This window comes from Lepus europaeus, chromosome 17 (genome assembly GCF_033115175.1).
Source record: "Lepus europaeus isolate LE1 chromosome 17, mLepTim1.pri, whole genome shotgun sequence".
Lineage (NCBI taxonomy): Eukaryota > Metazoa > Chordata > Mammalia > Lagomorpha > Leporidae > Lepus > Lepus europaeus.
In genome coordinates, this window is record NC_084843.1 from 7617349 (window position 1) to 7630819 (window position 13471).

Below are 13471 nucleotides of genomic sequence, written 5' to 3' on the forward strand. Positions count from 1 at the left end.
CTGCTGGCATCCCATAACAGAGTCGGCTCAAGTCCTGGCTGCTCCACTTCCGACCCAGCTCACTGCTAACGGCCTGGGAAAGCAGCGGAGCACAGCCCAGGTGCTTGGGCCCCTGCACCCATGTGGAAGACTCGAATGGAGCTCCCGGCTCCTGGCTTTGGCCTGGCCCAGCCCCGGCTGTTGTGGCCATTTGGAGAGTAAATCAGCAGATGGAAGGACTCTCTTTCTCTTCCTTTCTCTGTCACTCTGCCTTTCAAATAAAGAATTTTTTAAAGAATTTTTTTAATATGAGAGAGATGAGGATGAGACAGAAAGCTCTTCCATCCTCTGATTCACTCTCCAGATGGTCGCAACAGCCGGAGTTGGACCGGTCTGAGGCCAGGAGCCAGGAGCTTCTTCTGGGTCTCCCACGTGGGTGCAGGGTCCCCACTTTCCCAGGCCATTAGCAGAGAGCTGGATTGGAAGAGGAGCAGCCAGGACGTGAACCCATGCCAAGGGCCCGTATGCGATGCTGGTGCCGCAGGCAGAGGCTTAACCTGCTGCACTTCAGATCCTGCTCTGTGCTAATGGCCTGGTAAAGCAGTGGAGGAAGGCGCCAATCCAATAAATAAAACTGTTAAAAAACAAACCTTGTGGGTGCTGCACTGGGGTCCTCTCTGCCCTTCAGCTCTGTCCCTGGGGCACTCCTGGCTGCTGGCCAGCTTCTTGTCCTGCACCTGCCTTGAGCCTCAGCAGCCTCTGTGTCCACGCTAGGCTGCGGCGCCCCCAGACTTCCACCCTGGAGCAGCACAGCCACCTTCAGCGACAGGAACAACTCAATCTGGGGACAGAAGGTGCCCCCAGGTGACAAACTAGCCTGGAAAAGTGATAAAGACGGCGGGAGCTGAGCGAGCTGCCCAGCCCCACGGGGCTGGCGGGTGTCTGCTCTCGTGTTGCGCTGTCTTGCTCCTTAAGGAGGCATCAATATGTGTTTTCCCATAAACCACACTGGGCGTGAAAACGCTTCAGACCCAACAGCAAGAAGTAAACTAGCCTGTGAACGCTTTGGCTAACTTAATACGTTGATAACTTTTCCAGTCATTTACGTGGGTGTGTGTTGGCTGTTTAAGGCGTTGGAAAGGTTCGACGGAAGGGCATCGCGCCCCGTGGGAAATGGTAAAGTTGCCTCTAGTCAGTGCCCAGAGCTGTCCACGCCTCCTCCCACAGTGCATTTCTCAGCCACATAACGCACGTGAATCGACAGGAATGCTTTTGTGAACACAGCTCATGGGGCTGGCCTTGTGGCCTAGTGGGTAAAGCCACCACCTCCAACACTGGCATCCCACATGGGTGCCCGTGTGTGCCTGGGCCGCTGCGCTTCTGATCCAGCTCCGTGCTAATGGCCTGGGAAAGCCGTGGAGGATGGCGCAAGTGCTTGGGCCCCTGCACCCACATGGGAGACCCAGAAGAAGCTCCTGGCTCCTGGCCTCAGCCTGGCTCACTCCTGGCTGTTGCAGCCATCTGGGGAGTGAACCAGAGGATGGAAGACCTCTCTCTCTCTCTCTCTCTCTCCCTCTTTCTCTGTCCCCTCCTTGTCTCTCTCTCTCTCTGTAGCTCTTTCATCGGCAGGGTCATTTGGGGACATCCGATGACGTTCTCAGACGGCCGTAGGTAGCAGAGGATGAGGGTAACTGACGACCATGTTTAAACAGCCAGTTTTTCTTGTACAGCGGCTGGGTTTCCATAAACCAGAAGCAAGGCCGGCCCACCTGGCTCTGCGTAACAGGAAACAGCACTGTAAAATTAATGCAGTGAGAAATCTCCCACTCCCTGGCATTCAACTCCGCCTGCGCCCTGACGACCTGGGCCCGCGCTAAGCCAGGCAGCAGGTAAGGAGCCGAAGCAACCTCTGTGGATGAAAAGCGTCCCACGTGAACAGGAGTGAGCTCCCCTCCCCCTGCCCCCAGCAAACCTGCAGCCGGAGGGAGATGGGTGGGCTGGGAGCTGCTCTGGAGGAGCCAGGTACTGTGCCCACCGGCATGCTGGACCTTTGAAAGGCCAGACCACTTACCTCAACTGTTAACTTGTTGGGGACAGTAACCGGGACCCGCCAACTGTGCCTGTCACCTTTGCCTTTGCCTCCTAACAGGTAGCCACCATGCATGAGTACATCTTCATCCATGTCAGCCAGGCTGCTGTGCAAGATCAGCAATGCATGCTGGGAACTCCCCTGACTGGAACACGGCGCCCAGCCCGACGGCCGGATGCCAAGTGACAAGACCACGGGAGGAGATGACGCCTTCAAGGCCTTCTTCAGTGAGGCCGGTGCAGGTGAGCACGTGCCCAGGGCAATGTTGCAGCCCTGGAGCCCATGGTCAAAGATGAAGTTCACACTGGCACCTACACCAGCTCTTCCATCCCGAGCAGCTCATCACAGGCAAGGAAGATGCTGCCAATATCAATGCCCACAGGCTCCACGCCGCGGACAAGGAGATCACTGGCCCCATCTTGGACCGGATCCACAAGCCGGCTGACCAGGGCACGGGCCTGCAGGGCTTTGGTGGGGGGACTGGTTCTGGGCTCGCCTCCCTGCTGACGGAACACCGCCAGTCTGTCGATTGTGACAAGAAGTCCAAGCTGGAGTTCTCCATCCACCCAGCCCCCCAGGTTTCCAGAGCTGTGGCGGGGCCCTACAACCCATCCTCAGCACCCACACCACCCTGGGGCGCTCGACAACGACGTAGAAACCTGGGTATCGAGCGCCCGACCTGCAGCAGACTGAACCGCCTTGCTAGGCAGCTCGCGTTCTCCATCACAGCCTCCCTCCCGTCTGACAGAGCCCTGAACGTTGATCTGTCAGAATTCAGGCCACGCTGGTGCCCTACCCACACATCCACTTCCCTCTGGCCACATGCGCCCCCATCATCTCAACTGAGAAAGCCCCATCATGAGCAGCTTTCTGTAGCAGAGATCACCAATGCTTGCTTCAAGCCGGCCAACCAGACGGTGAAATGTGACCCTCGCCACGGCAAATACATGGCTGTGGCTGCTGTACCATGGCGATGTGGTTCCCAAGAGGTCAATGCTGCCATCGCCACCTTGGGGACCAAGCACAGCATCCAGCTTGTGGATTGGTGCCCGCTGGCGTCAAGGTTGGTGTTAATTCCCGGCCTCCCACGGGGGTGCCCGGTGGAGACCTGATCAAGGTGCATGCTGGGCAACACCACGGCCACTGCCCAGGCCTGGGCTCGCTGGGACCACAAGTTGACCTCACGTATGCCAGCTGTGCCTTTGCTCACCGGTACTGGGGGAGGGGATGGCGGAGGGAGAGTTTTCTGAAGCTCGGGGGGACACGGCTGCCCTGAGGTTGGTGTGGATGCTGTTGAAGGTGAGGGCGAGGAGGAAGGAGAGGAGTGCGGTCCTCCATTCTGCAGCCGGCAGCGTGCCACACTCACTGAACTCCAGCTTCCACGCCAGCTGACAATCACCAGACCTTCTGGCTACGCTGCCTTCACTCAGCTGCAATCCTGTCTTTTCCATGTGCACCTGTAAGACGTTTCCATCGATCTGAAAGTGAAGGCTTTAAGAAAAAAGAAAGAAAGAAATAAAACCAGGCTGAGACATGAACCATTCCCGGGCCTACAGAGTCAGAGAATAATGGAGGGGAAAAAAGAAAGAAAGAACAAGAAATACAGATTTAGTGCTGTGACAGGGCTGCTGGGAGCCCGAGGGAGGAGCAGCTAGAGCCAGGTCTCGGGGTGTCATGATCCCTTCGGGGATGAGAGCTGGGAGGAAGGAGACGCAAACAATGGGGTAAAGCAGCCTGGGCGGGTTGAGTGGTTGGCGGCAGACAAGTTTTATTTTTCAAGGAAAGTGAAGAGGTGGCTCAGTCAGGAGTCAGAGGGAGGGGCTTTAAAACTGGGTGCAGGAAGAGAGCAAAGGCGCCTGTGTTCCCGGCACCCTGCAACACGGCCGTGAACGTGGCCGCTTATGGGGCCTTGTAGGTCTCAGCCAGGGGGCTGAGAGGTGAGGAGCAGCCCGCAGGCACAGGTCTGAAGACAGACACGTCTGAGACAAGAGGCGGGCGCCCACTGCATTTTAAATACTCTCCTGGCGCAGACAGGAGGGTACTCGAGGATCGAGCTTTGAGAAACACTGGCCTGCCGGAACAGGACAGACAGGAGGCGGGAGTTCCCCGAGGTGCCTGCATCCTTGGGGCCTGCATTCGTATCCTACCATTGTCTTCTTCTTCATCATCATCATTAAATTGCGAGAGCTGGGGAAGGAGACAGTGCTGCCCAGAACCAGCGCTGGGGGAGTCACATCCTGTGTTTCCACTAGAACTCAGGAAGTCCGAGCCCCCTCCGTGGCTGGGGAGGGGGCGTGTTGGCCGCCGCCACTCTCGGATGATGGGCGGGGTCGAGTTGGATGGCCCCAGCGACCCGGCTGCCCTGGAAGGGATGAGAAGAGGACGAGGCACTTGGGAGTTGGCCTTCGTCACCAGCAAACACCTGGCAGGATCCAGGCACTGAGGGAGCTGCGGCCAGCACCCAGCACACTAAGCCAACACACTAAGGACAGAGACCAGTGTGGCAGCACACGGGAGAGCCAGCATGATGAATGCCATGGTCCCTGGAGGTCCAGAAAGAGCTGGAATTGTCTGGAATATGGCAGCGCTGCAGGTGATGACCCCAAGCTGCAGGGTGGAGATCAGAACAGCTTTGACTTAGAAGTGCAGGGCAAGCAGCCTCCACAAAGAGGCCAAAGGAGATGCAGGGAGGCCCTGTGGGCAGACCCTGGTCTAAGCATCGACTCCCCCTCCCCAAGTCCCAGCCAGGGCTGTGTGACCTTGGGCAAGTCACCTCCCGTCTCTGAGGGTGATATGAGATGTGTTAAAGGTCCCGGCACCTCTGCGAGTCTATAAAATTGTTCTAACTCTAAAAGTAAAAATTCTCCTGGAATTTACGAAGCTTAAAGTTTCTGGCCATTAAAGCCACAATCATCAATGAAGAAAAGAATGAGCACTCCTAGGAGAAGTGAAAATAATTCCAGTGAAGACCTAGCAGGCCATGAGGAGGCTCAATCCCAGCTCCAGCCTGCCTCGTGGAGGAGTCCACCCCACCCCAGCCCAGCCCACAGCCACTGCTGACAACGGGACCCTGTGTGGCCACCAGGCCAGCCTGCCCCGTGGAGGAGCCCAGCCCAGCCCAGCCCAGCCCACGGCCACTGCTGACAACGGGACCCTGTGTGGCCACCAGGCCAGCCTGCCCCGTGGAGGAGCCCAGCCCAGCCCAGCCCAGCCCACGGCCACTGCTGACAACGGGACCCTGTGTGGCCACCAGGCCAGCCTGCTCCGGGCACAGAGCAGAGGGAGTGCTGAGGCTTCCTCTCCACCAACGCCTCCTAATCGGCCTCTCAGCTTTCCCGTGGACAATGGCTCCTGAGAATAAAACCCGGCACCGGGAACCTCAGGGGGCCGAGCGCGTGGCACCCCAGCCATCACCGCCATCCCGTGGTGAGTTCATGAATGGAGGTGTCCCATCCCGGCACCCACGTTGCTGCCTCCCACTGGACCAAGCTGAGCCCAGCTGAGGAAGGGAGTCCAGCCCCCAAGAACCACATCCTGTGGGCTTTGTGAGAACCAACCTGCTGTGCTGTGCTGGCCAAAGAACAGGGAACTGCGGAATCCCTCGGGCGCACTGGGGATACTTGACGTACAGTTCACACGCACTTAGTAAAGACTCGAAACTTAAGCAGGGCTTGGGAGACCGATGGAACTAGGCCCGGTAGCTTCTGGGGAGCTGCGTGGACAAGCTGCTCACCCTGACCTGCACCTGCAGTCCCTCATCTCTGCAATGGGAACCACGACACTGACTGCTCGGGGCCATTGCAAGGATCACAGACAATCCGCCTTCTGCCTGGGTTTCTCAGAAAAGTTTTCTTGGACCCGCACCGCTCCTTGCCCCCCTCGTAGCCTCAGCTGCATTTGCCCTGGTGGGCGGGGGGAGTTGGACAGACGTGGTCTGGCCCACCAACCCTGAGAATAGGCTCGCAAGTCTACCCGCCCCTGTCCTAAGCATCGGACGCAAAACCTGGAGCTGCACGAGGCCCTGCCCTGGCGCGAGCTCTGCTTTGGGGAGTCGCTGGCGGTCGCGAGCACCTGCTGCGCTGCAGGCTCCCAGCTCTGCTTTGGGAACAGGAAGCTGAAGGCACACAATGCTTATCTTTGAAAAGGTCACGGCGACGAGGTGCAAGAAACAGGCACACGTCAGAGACTCAGAGTACAGAACGGCGTGAAGAGAACGGAGGCACAGCCGGAGAGCAGTAGCCAACCCCACTTGGGGAGGGAGGCCAGGAAGGCTCCCTGGAGGAATGCAGGCAGCCCTGGGCCCTGAAGGAGGAGCAGAACATGGTGAGGCTTCAGGTGACCGGACGGAGTAGGGAACAGGGGCACAGGCATCTGGAAAGAGACGTTCCCTGCAGCTCACCAGGCTGGGAGAACTCGGCACGAAGCGAGCAGCGCAGGAGAAAGGGCCAGAGAGTTGGGACAGGCCAGGTGCTGGTGGCAAGGCAGAGACCAGACACCAACTATGGCGTCGGCACTGTGGAGGGCCTGAAAGTGTCACCTTCTTAGCCGGGGAGAGAGCAGCCCCCGAGCCCTTGGGCTGAGCACCAGCCTGGCATCCCATCTGGGGACTCCCTCCCGGCTGTCCAGTCGCCTTCCTGCTGGGGACGAAGGGTACAGGCAGGACACACGGGTGCGGGGTGGGCGCAGCCCCTGGGCCTGTTGTCGTCCTCGGGCCGCAGGTGACGGGTGCCCTTGAGACCGTTCCCTGAACATGCGTCAGGGCACGAGCCCTGAGGAACAACGGGGCCTTTGTTGACGGGCCTGGCATCTGGGGACGAGCAGGGGACAGGCATTCCAGCCTTGGCCGGAACATGGGAGATTTGAAGTCAAGGGCAGCGATGGGGGGAGGGAGCACCCCAACCCCTTTGTTTCTGAATAAAGCAGTCGTTGGGAGTGGGGCTGTCCTCCCCCGTTTCTGGAATTGGAAGCAGAGATCCTTATTGCTGTTTCCATAACATTGTGGCTGGGTACAGAGGCATCCATGCAAACCATGTTAATGACAAAGCCCGCTCTCCTCCACGCCCTGCCTGTGGGACTGCTACTATTATCCCCGCCGTCGCCATCTACATTGCTTCTGCCTGGGGACGAAGGGGTTGCTGCTAGGAAGAAGGCAAATGCTGAACCCAGAAACCCCGCACAAGCCTGGTGGGCGCCCCTGGCTTCTGTGGGTCGACCTTGCGCTGGACCCCGGTTCCCACACTGGCTCTGCTCTCTGCCTCTCTGCCACGAGGCTCGCTTCCTTGGGTCACGAGAGTGGAGATGCCTCGGCACTGGGTAAATACAGAGCTCAAGTGGGAGTCTCAGCTCTGCCCTGATGTCCTGGGTGGTGCTGGGTAAAGTCCTCCAACAGCAGCGGGCCCCGGTTTCTTTCTCTGTGAAAGGGGAATCTAGACCCTCGCCCAGGCTGAGGGAAAAATCCTTAAAGAGGATCCATGGTGGGGGGGCAGGGAGGCAGAGCCCAGTGCTGTGGCGTAACAGGTAAAGCCACCACCTGCAGTGTCGGAATCCCATATGGGTGCCGGTTCGAGTCCCAGCTGCTCCACTTCTGATCCAGCTCCCTTGCTAATGCATCTGGGAAAGCAGCAGGAGATGGTCCTAGTGCTTGGGCCCCTGCACCCACGTGGGAGACCCAAAAGAAGCTTCTGGTTCCTGACTCGGGCTCAGCTCAGCGCCGGCCATTGTGGCCATTTGGGGAGTGAACCAATGGATGGAAGACCTTTCTCTCTCTTCCCTCCTTCTCTATTGCCTTTCAAATAAATAAATAAATCTGAAAAATAAGCAAGAAAATCCATGGGTCTTTCTTATAGTAAGCGTTTTGAGTTTCTCTGCAAAATAAATTAAGAAGCAAACACCTGTTAAAAACTGAACGCTCTAATCCGCAGAGCTGGGACTCTGAGGCTCTCAAGAGGCCGCGATGTTCCTGCTGCTTTGTTCTCTTACACGGTGTGTAATTGGGTCGAGCATCTACAGACGGCAGCCTCTTGCTAACTAAGATCGGAGGGGAAAACACTTCCACTTTCTCAGCACTGGACATTTGCTGATGATCCTCAGAAGTCAGATGAATCTCCCGCCGACCGAAGGGCCTGTTGGCAGTGCTCAGTCTTGAAAACAGAAGGCGCGCTCCTGCTGTAACTGTTCTCAACTCCTAGCTTCAGCAAAGAGCGCTCTGCAAACATGGGACTTGTGGGAGATTATCACTGGGTGCTTCATCTCACAGTGCCAGTGTCGCAGGGCGGGGGAGTCCTCTTGGATGCTGCACAAGTGTGAAGGTCAAGTCAAGGGGACGGGCGTTGCCTCTGCGGCGTTGCCCACTGATCCTGGAGCAACCCAGTCGGGGTCTCCAGTGCTGCTCTCGGGAGCCTCATGCAACCAGTTGAAACGAATGCTCAAAAGTCCGCACCGTTCAGAGAGAGTTTGACGACCCAAAGAGTTCTAATTCAATAAACAGGCACTGTGTTTACATCCTCATTCAACAGAAATTGATGGACAAGGAGGAGAGGTCATTTTTCTAAACAAAAAATCGTTAGCTGGGGTGGGCGGTTTCCCGCATCCCATCCCGGAGAGCCTGGTCAAAGTACCTGTTTCCTGCCTCCAACCAGCTTCCTGCTCACACACACCCTGGGAGGCAGCAGATGATGGTACAAGGACGTGGGCCCTGCCACCCACGTGGGGGACTGGGACGCAGTTCCAGGCTCCTGCCTGGCTCAGTCTTGGCTGTTTCAGTCCGTATGGGGAGTAAACCAGTCGATGGAAGATCTCTCTTCATCTCTCTCTCTCTCTCTTGTTCTCTCTGCCTTTCAAATAAAGTGCAAATAAAACTTTAAAAATTGTTCTAAAAGATTGATAAAACATCAGGATTTTCACATGATTTCACCTGCACGCCAGGATGAATGGGGCCAGATGGCTGGGCCGCGGTAGGGCGTGGTCCAGTGGGCGCCAGCCTGTTAAGGCAGGCTGGCAGGTGCTGGATTAAGGGCAGGACAGTCTGCCCAGGGACTTGAGGAGAGAAGTGGGGGGGTGACTGCCCAGGGGAAGCCACATCCGAGTGAAGATGTGTGCTAGGCAGAGGCTGGGGGTGCGCCAGTGGAGAAGCCCAGAGTTCCCGGATCGGGAAGGGGAGGGTAGAGAGGAGAGGAAAAGCAGGAGACAGACGGGGAGAAGAGCCGTGAAAGCGTGATGGAGAGGAGCTTCCCGGCCCGAGCACACCGGGGAGCCACTCCGCTCTCTTAAGCTGACAAGTGGAGACACTGGATTGGCCATTTAGGGGAGAAGCTTCCTGTCGCCCGCGCGGAGAATTGATTAAGCCTGGCGAGAAGTGGGGCAGGGAGAGCAGCCGAGGGGGCCGGCGCTGGGACAGAGACAGATGGGCGGGGCCGTTCCGAGATGGAACCCAGGATCTGGTGGTTGGTGGGGTGTGGGAGGGCGGAGAGGAGGAGGCGCCGGCCTCAGGCAGTGCCCAGTAGGCTGGAGGACGCTGGCAGAGGAAGATTTGCGTTGGAGGTGCTGACTCCCCCTCGGACCCACTGGGGCTGGGACTTGTGCAGGCAGCACCCGCGTCTGTAGGAGTCAGTGCCACGCCTAGTGTTGGGTGAGGCCGATGCAGGACACGGCCAGGGAGAGGCCACCCAATGTCGATGTGCAGAGGAGCCACTGGGCTGCCATCCACACAGGCCTCGGGGCTCCTCCTTGGGACGCAGCTTGGCTCTGAGTCTCCAGCCACCTCCCCAGGAGCCCCTCACGCTATGCTAACTCCCTGGTTGTTAGAGAGAGAAGATGATAACAGTAACATTGGAGGACGCTAGAATTCACAATATGTCTTTTTTATTATTTAAAAAAATGCTTTAAGTTATTTGAAAGGCAGAGAGAGAAAGATCTTCCATCACAACAGCTGAGGCTGGGCCAGGCCAAAGCCAGGAGCCAGGAAGTCAGCCTGGGTGTCCCACACGGGTGGCAGAGACCAAAGCTCTTGAGCCATCGTCTGGTGCCTCCTGGAATGAGCGTCAGCAGGAAGCTGGAGTCAGAGCTTGGACCCAGGCCCTCCCAATGGGATGCAGGCATCGTAAGCAGCGTCGTAACCACGGTGCCAAACGCCCACACCAGTTTGCAATTTCTTCTAAAAAGACAAAAAAAAAAAAAAAACCAATACTAATGAGAGTACAATGAAAAAGACACTCATATACTGCTATGGGGACACGTATTTAACTAGTAAATCTAAAGACTGAAAATGATAATAAAAACCCCGGAGAAGGAAAACCTAGAAAGGCAGTGACCAAAGAAACAAAGACGTCACCAAATCCCCTTGAATGTCCAGAGCAAAGGTTCGCAACCCAACCGGAGTTCCCGCACGAGTGCGACTCTGCCATAAGGAGCATTGGTGATGGACACCCAAGCTAAGCAGCTCAAGCTTATGGCCCCCAAAATGGAATTTTACCCTAAGAAGGGAGGGATACTGGTGGTCTTGTTCAATAGAGGCTTACCAGAACATCAGGGGCCTTCTTAGAGTCAAATGAGCACTTGATGCTCAAGCCACTAAAAGGCGCAAATCAAGAAGACGTTACCCCCACCACTCACCTCCACAGTCTGCCGCTCATGCCTCAGCAGAGCCCTCAGTTCATTCTGCCTGGTCTTATTATATCTTAAATATAATAAAGAGACAGAGAAATAGAGAAAATAGAGATGTTCCATCTGTCGGTTCACTCCCCAGACACCCACAGTGTCTAGGCTGGACCAGGCTGAAGCCGTGAGCTAGGAACTCAATCCTAGCAGAGACCCAACTATTTGAGCCACCATCTGCTACCTCCCAGGTGCGTATTCGCAGGAAGCTGTATCGTAAGTGGAGCTGGGACTCGAACCCGGCATTCCAAGGCAGGTATCCTAAGCAGCATCTTAACCCCTGTGCCAGACATCTGCCCCAGACTGCCCGATCCTGAATCATCGCATTTGTGTCTGCTTTCCCATCACACAAATAGTCCTTGAGGGCAGAGGCCTGTCCTCCTCGTGTACAGTCAGTGTGCGTTGACTTGAACTTCCATCATCGCTTGGAGCGCCCCAGAGCCTCCATCCTTATGCCGCAGCTTGAAGTGGGATTGTCCTGGTGGTCAGACTCTCAGTGTGCTCGTGGTTTCAAGGCACCAAGCACAAACAGTGCTAGGGGAAGTAGCAAGGTGCAGACAGCACTGGGAAGAGTAAGGAAGTCTAAGCACCGATGCACCACAGAGAGCAGCCTGGAAGGCGTCGCCCACTCCCCCACACTGGCTCCGTGCTCTTCTGATCAGCAGCGAAAGCGAAAACTCCTCATTAAATGTCAGAGGAATCGGCTAGCCCGGGGCGAAGCCCCTGAACGGGCAGGCACCTGCTGCAGTCCGGTTCTTGGTAATTGATGGGCTCGGAATAAGCAGAACCAATCCAGGCCGATTGTGGAGGAAATGACTCCAGCCAGAAAAGTTCAAACAAGAAATATGTGAACTTTAAAGTACTTGAACACAAATCAAGACAGTGAGTTTTTATAAAAATCTTTACTAGCTCAAACCACGGAAGCTCAGGATGACCTTTCTGCTTGGGGTGAGAAGCTGGTGGTGGAGGGCACGTGCTCGCCGTATGTCACCCTGGCACCGTGGAAGCGCCCGGCAGGGAGGGGGAGCGTGCCAGGTTTCCCACTGCCAGCCCCCAGTCCGAGTCCGTGGGGGCGAGGGAGGCCATGACTTTGAGTTTTTAACTCTTCTCCATGGCTGCACCTGCACTAATTTTCTTTTTATTTCCTGCAGGATGTTGCATGCGCTTTTGATGTTCCTTTACCCTACGGACAATGGGAACAGGCCTCCGGGCTGCACGCCTAGCTCCTCCTCTGTGCACAGCGACCCCAGAGCCAGCTCCAGCAGGTAGCACCCTGGCTTGCCAACCATCAGAGCACCCCAATGTGCTGAGCCCTCTTCCTGTGCTCACCTGTCTCCCACGCCCTCGGCTTCCCCCAGCCATCCCCAAAGGAAGCATCTCCCTGCCCTTATCGCATACAAGGACGTGGAAGGTGCCGGAGGCCTCCAGCAATGAGAAGAGAGAGCTCGTTTTTCAGCTGCCGCCCCTGGGCTACTGTCGCCTACTCTTATTACGACGTCCAGCAGTGTCGCTCCCTGGCAGGCCATGCGGCACCGGCTTGGGTCTTGCTCCATCTGTGTGGCTTCCCACTCAGCGGAGGTTGCCCGGCTGTTTGGGGAGAGCACAGATTAAAGCACCTCTCGGGGTTCTGGGACCATCAGGTCAGGAAATTGTTTTCCTTAGCAATGGCGTCCTGCCTGATTTACCTCACGCATCAACCACGCCTCGGGCCTCCGCCATGCAGCAGGCAACGCATGGACCCCTAGTGTGGTCCTTCCCACCGGGCAACGAGTGGACCCCTAGTGTGGTCCTTCCCACCGACAACACTCCAACCCACAGGGGAGGGGAGAAGGGGTCAGGGTTCACTTGCATCCCAAAGCGTGATGGGGGTGGGGGTGGGGGACTACAGCTTTTACCAGGGAGACAGAAAAGTACAAGCACGAGGCCTCCATAGGGAGGTACAAGCCTTCATGAAGCACGGGGCCTCCATAGGGAGGCACAAGCCTTCATGAAGCACGGGGCCTCCATAGGGAGGCGGCCCCGGTAGGATCGTTAGGATTAGGACTGGGAAATGGAAACGCACACACGCCCAGAATGTTCCAGACACAGAGCCGTGCACGCGTTAGCTCATCTGCTCCTCGGCCCAGCCTCAGGCGGCTTTGCTGCTTCCATTTCATAGATGAGAAATGTCTAGGGACATTCCCCAGAGCCGTGCAACAGGGGAAGCAGGGATCAACCCCCACCCTCGGGTCCAGCACCACGACTCAGCCCACTGTGCGATGCTGCCTCTGTCCCAGGGCACGCTCCTACCAGAGGAACCAGAGGTTTCCAGAAGGGGCGGAGCGCGTGTGGGGGACGCCTGGTGGTCCTGTGAGACTGGGGCCTGCGCCCATGAGCGTCTGGCGACAGCTGAAACGTGTGGCACGTGTGGAGCTGGAGGCCGTTCAGTCACCACTCACCCACTCACCCATTCAGCCACTGGGTGCCAGGACTCCATCAGCCCTAGCGCAGCCTCAGGAGCTGTGGGTTCCAAATGGGTTTGGCCCTGAGCGCAAGACAGGGAGGATAACTTTCTAGAATTACCCAGACATTTCTAGAACTATCCAGACATTTCCCATTGGTCTCCTGCTTGTGGCTGCTGAAGCCACTGCTATCAAACCCAAAACCATAAACCCGAAGTGTGGTTGAGAGACAACTTGGGTGCTGGTAGGTAAGACGCAGGGTGCCAGGTGCACTTAACTGAACAGCCGATCATCACTTTCTGGTGTAAGC

At 56.9% G+C, this 13471-nt stretch overlaps 1 pseudogene; it reads left to right on the forward strand.

Annotated features, from left to right (window-relative positions):
* The first annotated feature begins 2137 nt into the window (after nt 1–2137).
* On the forward strand, nt 2138–3531 carry LOC133776321 (tubulin alpha-1B chain-like; annotated as a pseudogene).
* The last annotated feature ends 9940 nt before the right edge of the window (nt 3532–13471 follow it).